Source organism: Micropterus salmoides, unplaced genomic scaffold (genome assembly GCF_014851395.1).
Source record: "Micropterus salmoides isolate LMB-PRFRI ecotype aquatic unplaced genomic scaffold, ASM1485139v1 Ms_hic_scaffold_4, whole genome shotgun sequence".
Lineage (NCBI taxonomy): Eukaryota > Metazoa > Chordata > Actinopteri > Centrarchiformes > Centrarchidae > Micropterus > Micropterus salmoides.
The window spans coordinates 18,919,796-18,938,594 of NW_024043372.1; the positions used below are offsets into that span (position 1 = coordinate 18,919,796).

Consider the following 18,799-nt stretch of genomic DNA (forward strand, 5'->3'; position numbering starts at 1 on the left):
TCGCGCCTACAATCCGCCCACCGACCACCTCCAAAGCTATCATAAGGATTAGCTCACGCAGCTAAACCAAACAGACTGCTCAGTGTTCAGACAGCATTTGGTCCAAATCTTGTTTGTGCCTCCTGTTTTAATGGCTAGCAGATCACAATCAGGGCTGCTATCGGTTCACTTGCAACTGGTTGCCGCACAGTGTGCATGTGCACAAAAATGAATGTTTTAGGGATTTACATGACTGCCTTGCTCTTTGGGATATGCATAATTAAAATTTTGGATTAGGATGCTTTAGATTAACTTTGAATTCTCTGCTGAGTTCAGGAGACGGTGAAGCGGAGGAGACACATAGGGGTGTGAATGTATGTTTGTCTTCATCTGCTGGTAACATAAAAGATCAGAGCTCAAACCTGGAGAAATAGTTCCCATTACAGAACTGTTTTTGTGTATGTGTGCTCGTGTGGGAAGGTGTGTACCTCAACATTTAGAGGCCTCTGTCAGACACACTCTCAGAAAGGATTCGTCCTCAGTTGGAGTCTGCTCAGTACGCTTGTGATTGGAGGGCGGCTGTGGTTGCTAAGCAGAGCTGCTCTTCCTGTGCTAAATAAGAGCTTCGTGCTCTCTGGCTGGTGGGCTCAAAGAAGCGTGCCAGAACACACACACACACACACACACACACACACACACACACATACATATGTACACACAGACCTCACAGTGCATAGACCTCTTACAGTACAGGGACCTCACCCTCCTCCATTCACTGCCCATCCTCTTTCATTGTGACCTCCACGCTGTGACTCGATGAATCTCTCCTCCTCCTCCTCCTCCTCCTCCTGCTGCCGCTGCTTTCTTTTCTCCAACTCTTCCTCCTCCACTCTGCATCACACACTTCTCCCACAGGTCAGAACCGCATAAAGCTCCCCTCTCCATCACTGAGACCTCCTTGTCTGACACCTCCTCTGCCCCGCCACCATCACTCACCTCCTCCATTTGACACCTCCTCGACCCTGTAGGACACACACACACACACACACACACACACACACACACACACACACACACACACAGACTCAGGCTCTTCTCCACTGAGATCTCCTACTGCACTCCCCCTCACACTGCATTATACTTAGATCTCCACCTCCACTGTAGTGAGCACATGCTGTATCAGTCTGTATTCAGACTGGCCTACATACGCTCCACATGTATCACTGTATTGTTCTAGGGTTGTGAGGGCTCATTGTCTCATTTGGAAGAGATAAAAACTAGATAGATAGATAGATAGATAGATAGATAGATAGATAGATAGATAGATAGATAGATAGAGATGTGGAGAGGTAGTGCTACTTTGTCAGGATGACCTCATAACCATCCTCTATCTCTGCAGGCTCATTTTCAAGAGCCCGCTAAATGAACAAATGAGTGGGATCGACATTTGCGGCTCTCTCCTGTTTTGCTGTGTGCCATTACGGACGCCTATCATCTCATGTATCTGCTGCCACGCCAGGACATGGCATCTCAAAATCTGATCTAAGAGCACTATGTCTTCTCTCTGACAATCTGCACGTACTGTAAGAGCAGCTCTGAGCCGACCCTCTAAACATGGTTTATTTCTCTTAGCTTAGTTTCACAGGGGTCAGAGCTTTGGGTTGTATAGCAGAACAATCATTCAGCATTGGTGAAAAGCTGCAAGCCCCTGCCTGTGTGCTCTTCAGACCAGCTCGACATGCTTTCTTGCAGAGACGGAGCAATGCAGCATTGTCAGCAGGCACCCGTATCAAATGAATTCAGCACAGCTGTCCTAGCGGACTCTATTGCAGTGAGGGGGGAAAGTTATTTATTCAGTATTACAGTCACCTCAGGATCCGTCATGGTCACTATTTGCGTCATGTGGTCAGGTGGACCTTTTTCCCTCTTTGACCTTGTTAGTAGTGTATTTGAAGGCATATGTACTGTATCTCTGCAAATGCATCCAGCTTTTTTCTCTACGTGTTAGCCACCTGCCCCGCCTTGGTCTCACATTCTGCTCTTTCCCTCTGCATCAATATAGTGGAGTCCACATTCATTCATTCATTCATGCTCACATGTGCCCTCTTCTAGGTGTCTAATAGTTGCAGCGCCGCCTGCCTCCCTGTGCTTGTGGCATTGACAAGCTTTATTTCCAGCCAGACGACGGGCACAAACACCGACAGCCATGGCCTGGAATAGAGCAGGCCCACCCTTTATCCTATAATGAGGGGACTATTATAAGCCTTTGTCTTAAGCAGGGGCAAGAGTATACACATCATGGCGTTAAAAAAACAGCAAGCTGCTTTTCAGATTATCATCATACTAAGTAATCACCTCTCCTTTTGGTGCCAACAGCCTTAATCTGCTGCAAAGGACTATGTTTTTGTTTAAGTGCAAGGTCATGTGACTTTTAATGATCTGATGAGGCCCCTTACTCAAGGAAATATGAAGATTACATGATAGTTTTGATCTAGAAAATAAAATATGGTTGTAACACAAAACAAACATTTTGGAGATAATCAATTCACTTGTGACCTTGTATCAGCTGAATGTGTTAAATCAAATGCAAAGTTGATAGTCTGGTCGGGGCATCTGTCCCATATGGAATGTATTAATTATTCCAGAGGTAATAGCAGGGCATTGTTGGTGCCCTCATCTTCACAAAGACGCCCATCTCTGCATGTCCATATTTAATTCACCCCTTTCAGCTGCCGAACTGTACAGGCTGCTGATATAATGAGTCCCTCCAAAGAGATTAGTCGCTCTATCATCAACGCAGCTCCCTAATTTCTCTGCCTTTGTTGTGGTGCAGGCTGTGCTAAATTGGATAAAGGGGCTTGGCCGGACACAGTGGGAGGAAGTGGCTTTTGTGTTGCTAGCAGGTGCAGTGGAATGACAGTTTTGGGCTGTATGTGTGTATTCGTTTCGTTCTATGTCTGGCCAGGAGGGTATGTGCTCCCTTAGTGCCGCTGAGATACACCAGGCACCTCTGGAGCTCGACCTGAACCCTCAATCACAGGGTTCCTCAGGGGTTTGCAGTAAATTCTTCAGGCGAATAGTTTTCTCTCCCCTTCCTCCTCCTCTTTCTCTCTCTCTCTTTTTCTGCTCACATCTGGTGAACAGCACTAGCACCCCTGTCATCTTTTACTGCGTTGAGGTCATTTCCACCCTATCGGTAAAGTGGAAACACATGATGTGCAGGGTTCAGTCTTAATGGGGTGGGGCTGGCATGGACCAGCACTGACACAGCTTTATAGCCATGAGCTGCCAAGAAAGCCTGTCTGTGGAATGCCTTCGACTTCAAAATTAAAGACATTTGGAGTAAATAATGTTAGAATACATATATTTACCAGTTAGATACTATAATTAGTTACTTTTTTAAACGTGTAGGATGTTTACATGTTATTTCTGTAATGCATGGTTTTTAGATGTTTTCTATAATGAAATGGAGCAGCGAAGCAGGGCTGAACATTCATCATCATTCATGACTCTTTGAAACTGCAAAAAAAAGACCAAGCATTGTTTTGGCATAAAGAAATTAAGTGTATAATGAAAACCAAGTCTGAAAAGACATGTTTCTCCTTTTGGAGTTTTTTTCTACCTCCGATCCAAGGTTTATTTTTGCTGTTAAATTCTTCCCTTCACAGGCTTTCCCCCCTCTTAATCACGTTATTGATTCCAACTGGTGAGCTGGAGAGTCGGGTATAGACTTTGGCAGACGTTCTGGATAAAGGGTGTGTCCTCAAGTTTATCGGGGATTCTCCTTTAGCAATAATGTGGATTTCCTCAATTCTGTGCCCTGCTGTGTCATTCTTCTTCCAATACTTCACACCCCAGCCTGCGGTGTTTGTCATTCTCAGGAAAACTGAGCTTGTGTCATTTGTGAAAACTCAGCTCTGCTATCTGACACATTTTAGTTCATTTCTTGACGGTGCATTATTAGTATCCTCTTTGTATGAATTAATTGTTCTGTCACATTGTCTACTTGTAATGGTAACACTGAAATGTATTTCTTTAAAGCCATCTACTAGTCTTTTTTTGATATAATGTACTGAAAACACTGTTCTGTTTGCTTTGACCTAAATAGTTAAAAACATTTTGCCACTCTAAGATAATTTATTGCTGATGTATCTCAACGGAATAAACAGTTTTAATTGAGTTTTACTGTCTCACTACATGGATCCCAATGTGTCTCCAAGCAAATTCCAGTCACACTGTGGTTTCCATTTTGTGGTAGACAGAGCTGCAGTGTAAAAAAGGGTGGGCTGCAGTCAGTCAGTTACTGTCTGTGGGTAGACTACAGGCAGAGTGGCTGCTAGCAGCAGCTGCATAGATTTTTATTCCTGCTATCCAACCGGACTCCATCATAGACTGCAGCAGCACTAGTTATTGAGGGCACACACTCCTGTGCTGCATGCCTCTGTCCTCATTACCTCTGCAGCAGCTTAGCTCTCTGCCTTTGTTCTCTCTCTTGGCTTGAAACAGGAGAATATGGAGAGAAGTGCTGAGGCTGCAGTTAGCTCGGCTGCCCACAACTTCTGCCGCACAGGAAAAAACATAGCACAGACTACCCCCCCCCCCCCCCCCCCAGGCCCTCTTGTCTACATATTTCCACAAAGCCAACACACAGGGGACACTCTAGTTTGATTCATAATCCTGACTTGGACATTTAGTTTGTTGTCTGAAAAAAAATCACTCTTTAGTGTATTTGTGTGCTGGCCTGCTGACCAAATGCCCTCATGGCCAGTCTGCTGTGTGAAAGGTCCCATAGACTTGTGCCTCAGAGGCGTTAAACAGCAGCCATGCAGAGGGGCTTGAGGGACAGTAAACTTTTATCACACTAATAACCCACAGTCATAGCTACCTTAATGGCTTAGGCAGCCATGCTAGGGGTTGCCTGGAGGTCAGGTTGAATTGCATTGACATAAACGGTAGATTACAACTGGTAGAACAAATAAAGAAAGAAGGGAAAAGGAGGGGCAACAGAGGTGAGCAGAGGGGGAAGAAAGTTGTTATTGGAAGAGCAGATAATCACTTAAATTAATTTGCTGTAAAAGGAATCCATTGATTGGACTGCTCTTTCATAACAAGGCAATCTTTGGCCTTTTAACCCTCTTTCCCACCCAACTCTGCACGCTCACAAACCTTGGACTCAGTCCAAGCATGCCGTCAAAGGGCACAACTCCTACACAAGTGACAAGTGAGTGAAAAGATTTGAGCTCGCCCAGCACTCTGTGAAAACATCGGTCAGAGGCAGTAGAAGAAGCAGTGTGAGAGAGAGGATTTGTTAATGGAGTTCAAATCTAAACTTTTTCTCAGATTCTTTTCCCTCTGGCTGAGGTGGACGGGTCTTGAGAGTGTTTGTTTTAGGTGAAGTCAGTGCTGGAACAGTATGTTGTGAACCGCAGGCCAGACTGTGGTTCTGTGGTTCAGTTTTGACCTGAATGCAGACTGCTCTGTTTGTTTTGCTTCTCCGTTTCTCAGGGAGAAATTTAGACGCTGCCAAAGTCCTGCGCTCACACCCAAGGCACGCAAATAAAACCCCTTCACACGGGGAAAAAAATGTACCTGGGTGTAGTCGCTACATCTGGACCTCACCACCACTCCAGTGCAGGGCTACTCGTCTATTGGTGTCTCAGCTGTCCTACTCTCTTCTTGTAAAATGGCTCTTTGGGAGATTAGATGGCATTTGATTGTTTCAGTGGCAGGATGTTTGTGTGTTTTGTTCCAGGCCTTTTCATAAATAGCAGTTTTTATGTTGCTGAGGTCAACTGGTTTTACTAGACTGGAGAGGCAAGTCCAGAGGCAAGGAGGCCTCCCACCATCTGGCAGCCATAAAATGGGGAGCAGGAGGTTTTTAGTGGGGGTTTATGGGATGGTAGGGTGAGACATTGAGGGGAGGGGAGACAGAGTGGATGGTGGACTCTGGTTGCCCCCGAGCTGCAGTGCTTCCTCTGCAGTCTGAATGACAGGTCAGAAGTTCATTGCCTTCTTTTTCATCCTGCATCTGCCTTGTAAGGTGAAGGAGGTAACAGTTAGAGGGCAAAGAAGAGGACGTCACCATGAAGCTGTTATCACTGCTTTGAATAAAGATATATTCTGGGCAAGGGGTCTTTGTTTTGATTTAATGAGCTTGCTGAAAAGTGTTTCAGTAGCTCAATGAGTGTGTACCCTTCTTGTTACCGTCAGCTTGTTATGCTGTGCAGAAGATCAGACCCGAGTCCTACAGATGGTGCAGAATTATGTGGCTGCGTAAACACTGGTGATTCAATGGCTTGGTGTTGTTTGGGTATGCGTCACCCTCTCAAAGCGCCCTGCACGCCACAGAGTAACGAACAGCAAGTTGTTTTGTACGGCTACAGATCCAGGCTCTCTTTTTGTCCAGAAACAGCCTTATAGTCCGGTGGTGGCTTTATTTTGTTTGCACATCTGACTTAAAGTGTGAATAACAACATTGTTAAGAAAATTCTTGAGTGTGAGGCCAGCGAGATTATCATGGAGTTGTCAGTGATGAAGACACTCCTGAGAGTCTCAGTTATGTTCTGCTGGAATATTTCTTTCCCCAGTTTTAAGAGCCTGAGCTGGAACTGTCTGGTCCATCTGAAGCTGGATGCTCAGCCTTATAGGTTTTCCAGAATGGGGTTATCATTGCAGAGGACTGTGCTGCTTTGCTGACTCTGGCACTGATACCTCCCATTGAGATTTCATCTTTTGTTATGCTGCAGCTGAGATGTTTTAACTCTTTAGGCCCTACAAGATATTTAGGTAATAGTAGGTTATGGAGCTCTGTATTGCCCACATTAACCTCCCATTTCACTGTATGCATTTATATTTATTGTGTAACATTAAAAATAAGAGTAAAAGTCACTGTGTTTGTTATATAAATTAGTTATACTGACCTCTTTCTCTCTGCAGTCTGGCGTTGGATTTTTCGACCCTCTGCCGCTTTGCACAGTTTGTATACGAAGAGAGGAAAAGTGCTGACAGCAAAGAGTGAGAGTGTGTTTGGCAGGCACACCCTTGTAGGTTTCTGTGTCACTCAACTCTAATAAATTTTTAATCATTTCCTTGCTGTGTTATAGAGCTCAACATGGCTCTGCTCAGTCACACACTATTTAGGGGGCTAATGCTCTGTGCAAGTCAAAAAATTGGAGGAATAGAAAGTGTGGGAATTTTCATGCATTAAGACCAAAAAAATCTGTAAAATAGTTCTGATTCACATTTTCTGACTTCATTACATAGAAAACATTTTACTCATAGAGGACAACCATTTAACTTCTTATTGTAGGTTTAGTGGTTGATACAAATAAAGCCAGCAGGAGTGGATCCTGAATTTAAACCAATGCTATGTGTCTCTATTAGAGCAGCAAAGGTTAGTCGATTAAGGAATTGGTCGCTTTTTAGTGTTTTTTTTGTTTATTTTATACACCAAACGGTTAATCTATTAACAGAAAACATAATCCGCAGATCGAGGATTAAATTAATTGTTACTTGGAGTCCTAGTTTCTATTCTACCCTCTGAGGCGGATACCACTAGTGTAACACCAGAGGCAATTTATATAGCCGCACCCTCAGTGGTGGGAGTATCGGTTCAAAGTCATTATTATTAGGTTTATTGGATTGTCTCCAAAAATTATCATGACAATAGTATTAAATATTTTTCTATAGCCAGGAACATTGATTGCACTTGACAAACTTTAAAGAAGGCATCAAAGGCACCTTGAAAGGCCGCCACAGTGAAAGACTCCAGCCAGAGACTCACTGAGAGCCTCTCAACATACTTCGGCCTGTTTATTCGCTCACATTATGCGTCATGTCAGGGTCTCGAGCTTTAAGAAAAGGAGTGAAATAAAGCACAGGCCCTTGATTGAGAGGCTGGAAACAAGGGACTCTGCTCTTGCTTTAGTGGTTCTGTCCACTGCAGTGATTCAGGGGATAAAAATGTGGCCTGTGTCTCTTTAAGAGCGCTGGCCTGTCTGCAGAATGCATCAGTCCTGTGGAGCAGACACAGGCCAGCAGGAGGAGGGGGGTGAAGGGAGGAGCGTGGTGCTGTGCGGAGGGAGGAACGTGGACAGGAGGGAACAGCCGCAGTCTGGGCTTCCAGCCTCCTGGCTAGACTGCTGAAAGTTATTATTGAGTTCCTGTGTAGGGCCTCCCCTCCCTGCGGCATACACTGTGCTCACTACGAGGTGGACGGGGAGTGCGGGAGAGGCAAAGAGAAAAGTTGGCAGCCTCCCATGCCCCTTTGCAATGACCTTATATGCAACAAATAAAGGATAATTTTGTTTGATTCTGTGTTTTTGCAAGGGTGAAGCCTCTGAAAGCCTTGTATGACTGAGAGCAACCACACATGCTAACAGCCTTACAGCTGCTCGACAGCAGCTGAAACTGCTGCCTAGCTCACTGTTGTCTTAAGTTACAGTTTAGCAGACATGTCCTGTTTTCTTAGGAATGGCCTTAACTAGTCAAGACAAGAAGGTTGACAGTTCACCAATGAGAAAGCAGTGAACTAAATCCTCTCCTAGCGTGCTAAGCGATTAGTATGATTCAAGGACAGGTGGTGGGAGGACGACTACTCCTTCAGTCTCCTTCAAATAACTTTGTCTTTATGGTAAAGGATGGCCATGAATGAAAAAAGGGACTTCTTAAAGCATGAATGTTGCAGTAAAGACTGAGCTTCTCCAGAGTTTTAATTTGATTTGAAATACAAGCTAGTTTGCATTTTTGCAGTACTCCGTGTAGTTACTCTCTTGTAGGTTATCGTCCAACATGCAGGTCTCAGAGATTTGCTGGGAAAGGCCATAGAGATTACATAGTTACACACATTATGCCCTCCTGTCAGGCCTGTGCCTGCATGCAACACTAATCCCTGGCTTTCCTTTCCCTTTAGCGACCACATTAGGGCCACAAAAAGCGCCTGCGTCCTTCCAGCTCAGCCCACCAAGAGAGAAACAGACTTTTATGTAATGCTCTGTCCGGTGTATTTGTTCAAAACCTGCTGTTGCTTTAAGTGAAGCTCCCTCAGGTTAACAGTACCCAGCTGCTGCCTGTCCTACTGTACTGAACTTGTCATGGCTCTGGCTTGCAGAAAGGCTGAAACCATGCAGCACCTGAGGCTCGTCAGGTTTTCCTGCACATATCTTCTGCAGCATGTCACATACAGTATGTGCCCTGATTAATCCCAGCATGTGTCTTCATTCATGGTCAGTGCGATCGTTCGGCCTCTGTTTTAAAGCCGTCTCGGGCAGGGTTTTGCAGGAAAGCTGGGCGAGGGGGGGAAAACCCTGGCGCTGGAATGGGTATTTTGTGGAGTTCTGTTTGTTGAGTCAGAGCTTAGTTGGGCTCTACTGTTATGTGGTTGCCATGGAGAAAAACACAGGATCTTGTGCAATAAAATCATCCAGGAAAAGACATTTCCAAGAAAATTTTCAGAGTCAAGAAACAGACGGCAAATTGCAGAATTCATGAAGTGCTGCGATTCACCACCCGCCCCTCTCAGCCCTCCATTTTAGAGCACTCGTATTCATTTTATGGAAGCTACGAGGCTTGAGCCCTCTCACCTAATTATTTCTGTAAGCAGATATGTTTTCCTATGAGGAGGGAAACACAAACCAGTGTTTAAGGATGGAATGTGTGATCTTAGGAACGGATGTTGTGGGTGTTTTATCCCCTATTTCCCTTACAGACAATTCCTTGAACAAGTGGAAACAAGTGAAATGCTATTTGATCTCTGTCAAATTTTACTGTATACACATACTCACACTGTGAGGCCCCCATGCATTTGCGTCAGATTGCTGCTCTGCCAGAGAGAGGAGAACATTTTCAGAGGCAATAACTCTTGGTGTAGTTTTGAAAATGTGTTGAAAGTTAATTGGTTGACCACTTATAAAACCCAGTGGCTTTCTTGTTTTTCTCCTGGAGCTGTACTTCTCTTCACTTGCGTCAAGACTCCTTATTGCTCTTTAATATGAGGTATTTTGTTCTTAGTGTTTCCTTTCTATGTGAATGGACTCATTAGCACTTTTCAAATAGTGCAGCTCTTTGGTTGTGCTTTCTAACATTAGAAAAGAACTATTATGTAGTGGCGCAGTATAAAAGACTGATCCTAGGCTTTCAAGCTTATGAGTTAAATTTGAAGTTCAAAGCTAATTAAACAAAAAGAATGTCTTTATAGGCCACACTAGTAATTCATTGAAACAGGGGTGAAGCAGAGATTCGGTTTTCTAACCTAGTGACCAGGAAGGCAGCATTTCAACAGAATGACTAGAATGGTATCTATAAATTTCAGCAGGATTTATTACCTCAGTTCAACCAATTAGCTCCCAAGCAGTTCTCAGGACATATACTGTGTTGGTGAAATGACATCACACGGGACCCTGAGTGAGCAGTGACCCTAACTTCACCTCACCCTCTCACAGCTTTTATGACCTCCTCCCCTAAATCCACCTCTGCACCCGCCCCGTCCTCTCACACCTCTTAACCTCTGGTATTCATCCCATTTTCATCTTTCCAAATAAACCTGCCACCTGCCCTCTTCTCCACTGGCTGCTCGCTGGGCATGTGGTCATGTGGCTCAGCTTACCGCGAGGACACGGCGGCGCAAACCACAGCTCAGCTGACTGGCGAGCTGCTTTACAATTTAAAAAAATGTCCAGCCCTCTGTGGGTCATTGAGATCTAAGGTCTGATTTATCCCTGTAGTCTGTTGTTAACGTGGAGATCTCCATCTGGCCTGTCAATCTCTCAGACACTGGAGGTCTAGACCCTGACTGGGTCTCTCAGACCTCCTCCTGTCCTGACTTCTTAACTGTCTTTGCCCTGAGAGGGAGGTGCAGAGGAGACGTTCAGTACCAGGTACTGTGAGTGATATATTGGTCTGTGTATTTGGAGCTGTTACTGTTTGGGTTGTGAGGTTATCCAGTGACATTATAATCGTCTTTCTGCCTTCTTCGCCATGACATTAGTATTAATCTGCAGGATTAAAACCCAGTCAGTCAGACACTGGACTTGCTGTCTTGTTGTAGAGCAGAGGGGGAGTGTGCTAACAGCCAGAACGGCGATGCTTGCTTCCCTGTGTACAGGCAACGATGTGCTTATCAATGATAAACCAAGGTTTTTAGTCTGGAGACATCAGATCTCCAATGAGAGGATGGTTCGTTAACTCACCCAACTGTCTGGAGTTGTTTTTTATGATTGAGAAACCACATATATTTGCTCATTTCTTTCATTACTCTGCCATCAAAAACCCACAAACTCCAACACTTCACTATCTTGTTTTCACACATAAAATGCTATTGTTTTCTTGGGTTCCTGAAATGAGTTTCTTAAAAAGATTGTAGGTCAGTTTACGCATCATGGAGAGCACTTTTCAGCCTGTGAAAACAGTTGTATAGTGTCTTCTGTGGCTCTGGATGGAGTGTGGAAGATGAGGGAATTTAACAGACAAACAGGACCCAATGAAAGTTGCTGTTGAATTGTAATATGGGAAATGTAGGATGTAGCTTTCCTCGTACAATTGACTAAAAGTCAGGATATGTCAGCCTCAGCTGCTTCAATTTTATTGAATTATTAGCAATGATTAATCAACTTTATGAATGAGAAATACTAAATCACTTGAATGCCCCTTTAAAAGAAATATTTTAATAATAATTTTTTGTAGTTTATGTATCTTGACAACAACCCTCTGATACAAGTGAGACTGTACTTGCAGAGGGAAAAACTATTGTTATGGCAAAATGAAATATGAACAGTGTTCATTTTATTTTTAGAAATAAATTCTTGTTCCTCCGTGACAGAACATAAACTGGCACTGATGTGAGAGATATGAACCAAAGCTGTTTACAGTATAACTGAGAGATCTAAATGTTGACATTACTCTTCTTGGCTTGTGCAGAAACTACTTACCTGGTTTTTACAACCTTGAATGATGATGAATATTGCAAAGCATTTCAAACTATCAATCAATCAATCAATCAATCAATTTTTATTTAAAATGCAGAATCACCATGCAGCATGGTCCCAATACACTTCACAAAAAAGAATACGTAGGACAAACATACATATGCAAATAAAATATTACAATTTCAAAGGTAACAAACATATTAAAAACATCAACGTTAGGATAGGTTAACACTGATGTTTACATCCTAAGTGAATTATAATTTTATCCCAAATTATAACGTCAACAAAAGGTAAGTTATATATCCTTTAAATGCACAGAGATGCATCACTGGCAGAGTCTCAGATGAGTGTTGGTGTAATGCCAAGGGATTAAGCTTGCATGGCAAAGATGGGGTTGGCACTGCTGCACAACAGAGATCAAGTTCTGTGAAGGCACGCACACATGTATGAAAGTCAGGATACAGCCACAGAAATGCTCTCAGATGTTTTGCAAACCTTCTGCATGGTATTTCCTGAAATTATTGAAATTATTATTATTACAATATTGATTGTTTTGTTATTTTGGAACGACAGTGAAAATGTCTGGAATGCTTTTAGGTGTGGGAAGTATTCTTGCACATACCAATGTGGAATTCATTTTAGTCCCTCCGACAAAGACTTTCTCACAGCTTTGCCTTAATTCAATTCAAGAGCACATAGACAATCTGAATTACCACTGTGTTCTTGTAGTGTGGCAGCTGAAACTGCCTGGTCATAGAGATCTTATTTTTAATCAATGGGTACTGTTGAATAGAAGATGCCAAGAAGTGAACAGATATATTTACTTGACTTAAACATTTGATCTTACAGCTAGATGTTTGTACCCAGAATCAACCAAAACCAAAGTGGTAATTGACTAATTTCCTCAGAAATTTGCAGAGACCCCTTCTTCTTTTATTCATGATGTTCCTGAAAGTAGCTCGCATACATTTCTGGTAAGAATTCACTTGCTAAATTAAATTCCATAAACATAGATCGACTAGAGTCTGTCCTTGCTCTATCTCTCTTTCTCTGTCATCCTTGTTAACCTTTATCCCCTCCGGCCTCCTGGTTAGCACTGCAGCTGCTCCTACATTAAAAGTGTGCTAAATGTGAATAGAAGCATAAAAGCATTGTGTGTGTGTGTGTGTGTGTGTGTGTGTGTGTGTGTGTGTGTGTGTGTGTGTGTGTGTGTGTGTGTGTGTGTGTGTGTGTGTGTGTGTGTGTGTCTGTCTGTCTGTCTGTCTTTATTGGTTTGCAGATGCGATTGTGTCTTCCCTCAGATCATGTGGCCTGATGTTTAATTCTCTTATTCCAATAGTACAGCAGGGGGGCTCAGACAACTATCTGCTGAATTTGACACTATGTGCATCTATAAATACACCAGTCACAGAGCACGGTTCATTTCCTAAGATATCTTTGCCTCACAACCATACCAAACATGCTCATGCTAATAATGTATAATCTGCATGGATATCTGTTTCGTGTTTTTTAGTCTAGGGTTTCCATGTCTGTTGAAATAACTTATGAGCCCTTTGTACTGTGAGGTCATCCTCTGCGGGAAGTCTCCACTGTCAACATATTATAAGAAAGGCAGGCGGGCATGTCCATGTTGTTATGGTTGCCATGTTTGGACCTGAATTGGAATTCATTTCTTGCCACGCAATACTACTGTAATCTTGCTTTTTGTTTGCTCTCACCGGCAAGTTGATCTTGCCATGCACACACAGGGAATTCACTTCATTGAGGAACAGGTTTTTTTATGATGCAGAAACTAGAAATGAAACATGTCATTAAAAGATTATAGAGGGTTTAGTGTGCCCTAATAGTTTGTTGAGTGAAGTGAATTAAACAAAAACTAATACATGTACAGTATGTCTTCACTGCAAACATTCTCCATCTTAGTCTGTCTGTTTATATTTATATAACTCTTCAAACATGTGGCAAAAAATAAAAAAATTTTTAAAAAATCAGCTGGTGCAATAAAATATTTTTCCCGCAAGAATTTTCTGGGAATCAGCATCTATATCTTGGTGCAGTTTATACTTAAATAAAATGAAAAGAAACTTCATTGTAGAAAATACTTGAAACAATGTGACTTGCAATGGAAACAGGCAAAGTACTTTCCTGGCAGATTTGTTCACTTATTTTAAAAATTAATACTTAAAGCCATTGGTGGAATGTAACTAAGCACATTTACTCGAGTACTGCACTTAAGTAGCAATTTGAGGTACTGGTACTTTACTTGAGTATTCTCATTTCAATGCACATCTACTCTACTACAATTCAGAGCGAAATACTATAGTTTTTACTCCACTACATTTGAGAGATACAATCACTTTACTACACAAAGTGTATAAGATTAGCTCCACCTCGACCAAATACATAAATGTGAATTACACGTTAATGCAATAATAATCTGGAGATACAATAGTATAACACTCACACAGGCAATTGTTCTGTTGTATACATTTTGCTACTTTTATTAGTAATAGCTATATGTATATAGCTCAAAATCACAAATTTGCCTCAGAGGATTCGCAGTCATAATACCATACTGTGTTTTTAGACCCTTGATTCGAAAAATCAATGTTCTTAAAAAGGTTGAGAAACCTCAGAAGGAGCAACAGAGGAAGGATTTCTCTTCCAGGATAAACATGCATCCAATAGATGTATATAAAGAACAGTCTGTTCTACTGCCTTGACACTATATGTGTCAAGCCATGTGGACTTGAAGAGATATTTTCCACCTTTAGGAACAGCGGTTCATCCTGCATCCACCTCAGACCTCATCAAGTCTCAATCCCAAAGACAATTAGGACAATCCAATAAGCTTTACTGTAATGCGACCTTAAGGCAAGCCCTGCAGCTCTCGTTGTGTGTCCATATTGTCACGGCTCAGTTCAGCTAAATAAACAGTATATCCTGAAACTGGACGCAACAGAGACAGAATAAATTTATAAATTAAGCTAAGATTTAGCAAGGGGAAATGGGAGCTTGTGCTGTATCTGTGTGGAGCAGAGATGAAGTTTCAGGGATATTCTAGGCAGACACCAATAATTTTCCCCCAGCTGTTACGAGGTAACCACAGAGCTTTATATAAATCAAGGGACTGTCGTACAATTTACGCAGTGACAGTTGAATAGAACGCTTAAGGAATCCCTGTGAACATCCACACCAAACTACAGGGATCCGATTACTAAAACTAGTATTCTCTCACTTCCAACTAAGGCTGTTACCCGAGTGAGCCATGCCAGTTGGTGTGCCCTTGAGTGAGACAGCGCCCCACTAAGCACATGTCGATCTGGGGATTACATTCAGGGGTTTAGGAGGGGAAAGGAGGCCGTAATCTGAAACTGTTGTGTCTTGTTGCTGTGCACTTTTCTTAATGCCATGCTATCATGAAGCATGCGTTGGTATTGAATGACTGTTGCCCGAGGAAGTTCAATTGGGGAAACTATTTTTGTCTCCCCAGATGAGTGCTGCCCCTTGTTTTACTCCTTGATAATTTCACTTGAGTTTTTCTTTTTAAGCTCCACAAAAGATGGTAGAGGTTTCAGTTTAGCCGGCTGTTAGAGTTGCTAACATGTCAACATTAATGAAAGGGACGTGAGGAATTGTTTACCATTTTGGGAAATACTTTATTGGCTTTCTAAATGAGCAAACTGATACCACTCTCATGTTTGTATGATAAATATGAAGCTACATCAAACAGCAGGTTAGCTTAGCTTAGCACAAAGACTGGAAACAGAGGGAAACAGCTAGCCTGGCTCTGTCCAAAAAAAACAAAGTCCTCCTATCACCTATCTCACTAATTGACATGTTATATCTCGTTTGTTTCGATGGTCCCGAGCTGTTTTTGTTTAGTACAGATGTGAGAATAACATAAATCTTCTCTTCTCTGATCAATAAGAGGATAATAAGAAGATTATTTGAAGGATACTTGTGATTTATTACAACTGGGCTCTTATTTTCATAGCTTTGACTATAATAATAAGATTGTACTATTTTTGCTGAGATCTGAGTACACAGTAACATCTCAAAAAGTCAGAAGAGCACATTGAGTTGTTCTCCTTCCAGGCTCCTCTGTGCCTAATAGCAATTGACACTACTTTAGACCAAAGAAAAAATGTTTGCAGTGTGTGCTGTGGACATGATGTTGTTGAAGTTTTAAAATGTAGTTTTTTTTTAATGCTGTAAGTGACCACCCAAAATGAACGTCCATTTTTATTGGAATCAAAAAGACAGATGTGAGATATGTCTTAAAACCTAGGCAAATAAATCTGCATGGCTAGGTTTGTGAAAATTAGGGTAAATTGACCCTTTAATCAGTATTCTCTATGGTATTTGTTTGTGAAGTTCACTCTCACCTAACCAATTTCAAGATATTGTTGTTAAACTATAAATGGCAGCCCTGGTTTGGTCATGTCAGGGTTCAATAAACAAATATTGTTGATTGGCTCCATGTTTAAGATAAATAACGCTCCGCTTAACACAATATTGACACATTATTCTTCAAGCAGGTCAAACGCTCTGCTCTTAGAATAGATATTGATATGTTTGCAATGTGTTGTGTTTCACTGTGATTATCTTCCATGCCAGCATGAAAATAGCTGGGACTTATCCGGGTATTACCATGCCATTATATAGCACTAATTAAAAAATAAAGCATTTCTACTCTTAGCCCAGCTGCTATTAGACCCTGTTTAGCCTACAGGTTTGCTTTGAAACTCTCTCTCATTACAGCGCCTCAAGGAAATATCATACAATAGCGAGTTGAAAAGGGCAATGCTTGAATGGAGTCTTAAAGGAGAGGCTGTACTTGGCCTTCAAGTATACATTCCTTCAGCTCAGTGCTTCCTCTGTGGTCCCGCTCCCCTGACCCACCCCCCTCCCACTCAAGACTCAGTTCCCACAGGGGACTTGGCCAAAGCAAACTCCTCAGAGGAAGTCTCCCTCTCACCCGCGAGAGAGAGAGAGAGGGGGATGTCCTATCATCTGGCTCAATGGGACCTGCTAGGCAGTAGGATGTGCAAGGAGGGTGTTATGACTCCCTGGTCATGCTATGTCTATGATGTGGTGGTGAGTTAAGCCCATGCGGCTGCTCTCCTGTGAGGTCAGTGTCAGATTTAGCCACCAGGTCCCTTGTGGTGTCTGGGAGTGTCTGTTTTCTGACTCTATTATGTCTAGCACTCATAGCCTTCCTGGAGCTGTAAACCTCAGGGTAGAAATAGTACCAGACAGGCAGACATCCTTTGTCGGGAAAACAACAGTCACGTCAGTAATTACAGAGTCTGATTGCAGCAGGGCAGCAGTTCTTAGAAATCCACCAGCCTTGAGTCAGCCAGGTGAGGGGTCGAGTCACCATTGCCGAGCAGGACGCAGTCAGCCGGAGCTCTGGGTTAAAAGAATTAACCTACAGTAGCAAACCAAACACTGAGCGTGTGTTTGTGAATGGGTGTGTGTGTGTGTGTGTAATGTGTGTGTGTGTAATGTGGTTACTGGTTAGACAGGTAGAGACAAGTAAAAAACAAACAGTATGAAGATGCAGAGTATAGATTAGATTAGATTACATAAAAAATGTGTATTTTACTTACAAATTCATTGGTAACACTTTAAAGCATTTAATAGCAGTACATAATCATTTTAATAACGTAGAAGATAATGTAGTTGTTAACAGATATAAACCTACCTTCTACCTGTATACAGAAATTTTTAGTGTTTATTAATGAACAGTATTTGTCAGCACATATAGCATATTTTTTGTATATTATTACGACCGTGTTTTATCATTTATTATCCGTTTATACAGCAGAGTCCACTTTTGAAAACTCATTTGGTATCAGTAGTTCAGGTCTACAGTGTGAGACTTGACTAACACCTCCACCCTTGAGCACACTGTACCAGACACACACACACACACACACACACACGCCCTCCCACACTCACACATATGCACGTCTACACCCACACCCACACTCCCCACGTGCCCCGACACCCACTCATATCTGCTTGTGCGCGCACACACACACGCAGCGTCTGGCTTTGTGTAGAAAAGCTGTGAGATGTGATTCATTGCCAACCATTTCTCACTTAATGCTAAATGAGGTTTGTCATTAATTTCCATCTTGAAGTGATTAGAGCGAGCAGCGATTAAGGTTTCACAACTACAACCCCGCAGGAGTGTTTTCCATTGAGGATTTTGAAGGTAGACAGAGTAATCATTCGTCTTGAATTGCACACGCAGAAGAGGAGATGGGAGTGTTTGCCATTCCTGGAGGCAGAATATCACAGCGGTGAGTAAGAGAGTAACAGGCATGTCTGTGCTGGCCTCTGCCCTGGCCCAGGTAAACATATCCTCTGTCTGACAAGTGCAGACCTGAGGGCTGAGGAGGTTAGCTATCTCAACACATGTTCCTGCAGCTTGCCACACACACATACATACTATATATACAATCAGGGGCTCTGTAGATTCAGTATGTTATGTCTCTTAACAAGGCAGATGCTTCCCGCCCCAGGTTTTTTATGCACAGCTTTCCCCAAACATTTCATGACTCTGAGGCCCTGCGTTATCATGCAACCCTCTCTGACACTCTCACTCTAACTCTCTCTAACACTTCAACTCAATCCTCTGTCAGATCCTAGTGCAATTACTTTAACTCATCTCCCTCTCTGTCTCTCTCTGTCTCCATATTGCAATATTTCTGTGGTTCGGGGAGTCGATCTGCTCCACCTGATGGCGCCTCTTCTGCTTGGCAGGGAGCAATGTAGCCCTTCTGGCTGCCAGCCAGACCAGCTTGAGTGTCTGCTCAGCTCAAAGCCCTGCTCACACACACACACACACACACACACAAACATGCAGACATGCCAAGCTCAGAGAC

General features: G+C 42.7%; 1 protein-coding gene across 2 annotated transcripts in view; it reads left to right on the forward strand.

Moving 5' to 3' along the window:
* The window catches only part of skib (v-ski avian sarcoma viral oncogene homolog b), a 31,425-nt gene that overhangs the window by 7,435 nt on the left and 5,191 nt on the right, over positions 1 to 18,799 (forward strand). The window lies entirely within an intron of this gene.